We start from the raw sequence: 2121 nt of genomic DNA, 5'->3' as shown, positions 1-2121 counted from the left end.
GATTACAGAAAGAAGTCAACGCAGGAGAGACAAGTTTTATAACAAATGTATTAGTTTAAAATTTAAAAGGAAGAGAAAGAAACTGACGTTTCGAACGCTAATCGTTCTTCGGAGAAAAGATGGAGAACACACACATTCTCAAATTTACACGCTTGTGGCTACACACACATATTTACATGCACATACATTTGGACACACACACACACACACACACCTATACACACAGACACACGCACATATACACGCACATACACACACATATGCACTCTTATGGCCACACACACGTACAACATATATTAACACACAGGGTCACACTTCGACATACAGTTATATACCTGACCTCTGAGATATGTGCGTTTATATATACATACACAGAAAGCGCACATACAAACACATCTACACACACACATACACATATATATATACATACACACTTATGCACCTTCACAATCACACACGTTATACATCGACATATACACATACATATGCACTTGCTTGGACCCCATGACATATACACATATACACATACACACATAACTAGAGACATATGCACACACACACACACACACACACACATGTACTCACACACATCTGCACACACATGCACACACTGATACAGAGGACAGAGGCATACACGTAGACACCGCAGCAAACATTCCAGGGTAGACCACAAACCTATGAATCACCCACGTAGATAACCATTAGCCGTAGATGACTCAGCCGACAGCTTCTCTCGCATCAAGCAGTCCTGTCCCGAAGAAGACAGCCACCCCCTTGTCTACCCTGAAGTCATAATAGGGCACATGCATAACAACAACAACAACAGCAACAACAACAACAACAACAGCAATAACAATAATAATGATGATGATAATAATGATGATGATGATGACAATAAGAAAAAGAATTGTAAGAGTGGTGAGCAGTAATGGTTGCATTACTGGTGGTGGTGGTGGTGGTGGGTTAGTATTACTCTTGATGGTGGTTATTATTGTGACATTGTGGTGGTGGTGGTGGTGGTAGTAGTAGTAGTAGTAGTAGTAGTAGTAGTAGTGGGAGGAGTAAAGGGAAGTGGAGGAAGGGGAGTGATGGTGGTGACGATGGTGGTAGTTATTGTCGTAGAAGAGTAATAGTAGTGATGGCTTTGTGTATGTTGGTGATGCAAGTAGTAGTAGTAGCAGCAACAGCAGCAGCAACCAGAAGAAGAAGCAGAAGAAGAAGGCGGCTCTGAAATTTGGGGTTAGGGTGTTGATTAGTCGTCGAGCTCAGGCTTGTTACTGTTGCATTTATCCCCAGATCAAACATAGTAGAACATACTTATGATAAATTACGACACATCCATGACCACCCCGTATGTCTAGAGATATATAGATCTAGAGTTAGAACGAATCCACCCCCGTTATTCAGAATATTAAAAAGAAAACAGTACGACGTGTGATTTGAAGGGATGTTTGGTTCTTATTTCCAGCTTATCAAGTAACACAGCCCTCGCTCTCTCTCTCTCTGGTGGATTATGATTATAGCACCTATGTAATGGAGTAAAAATAAAATATCTAAAACAGAATATGAACACGGAAACGATCAACAGAAAAGGACAAAGGACAGATATTCACGGAAATCCTCTCATCAGCCGTGGAAACCAGATTCAGCATAGTTTCGGCGTGTTTAAAATTTTTAACTAGGCTTATAATATATGGAATATGACGAAGTGACGGACAAAGATGCCGTGAAATAACATCGTAGAAGCCATTAATTCAGGCTTGCAAAGCGAACTTCTAAGCAATTTGGCCATACTGCTTGCATTTTGTAACGATGCAACGGTTTTGATAATATTTTATCTTTTATTTTTTTACTTGTTTCAGTCACTAGGCTGTGGCCATGCTGGAACACCGCCGTGAAGGATTTTTCAGTTGAGTAAATCGACCCAGGCCGTATTTCTACAGTTTTCTTTGTATTCAGTCGAACTTTTAAAGAGCTGGCGAAAACTAAGGAAACTCATGTAATTGGTCATTGACTACGCTGCCATGAGAGAAAGGAGTGAGGGAGAAAAAAGAAAGTGAAAGAGACAATATGAGAGAGAGAGAGAGAGAGAGAGAGAGAGAGAGAGAGAGAGAGAGAGAG

The sequence above is a fragment of the Octopus bimaculoides genome, chromosome 13, assembly GCF_001194135.2.
Source record: "Octopus bimaculoides isolate UCB-OBI-ISO-001 chromosome 13, ASM119413v2, whole genome shotgun sequence".
Classification (NCBI taxonomy): Eukaryota; Metazoa; Mollusca; class Cephalopoda; order Octopoda; family Octopodidae; genus Octopus; species Octopus bimaculoides.
The sequence above is the reverse complement of the archived record's forward strand: the minus strand, read 5'-3'. Positions refer to the sequence as shown.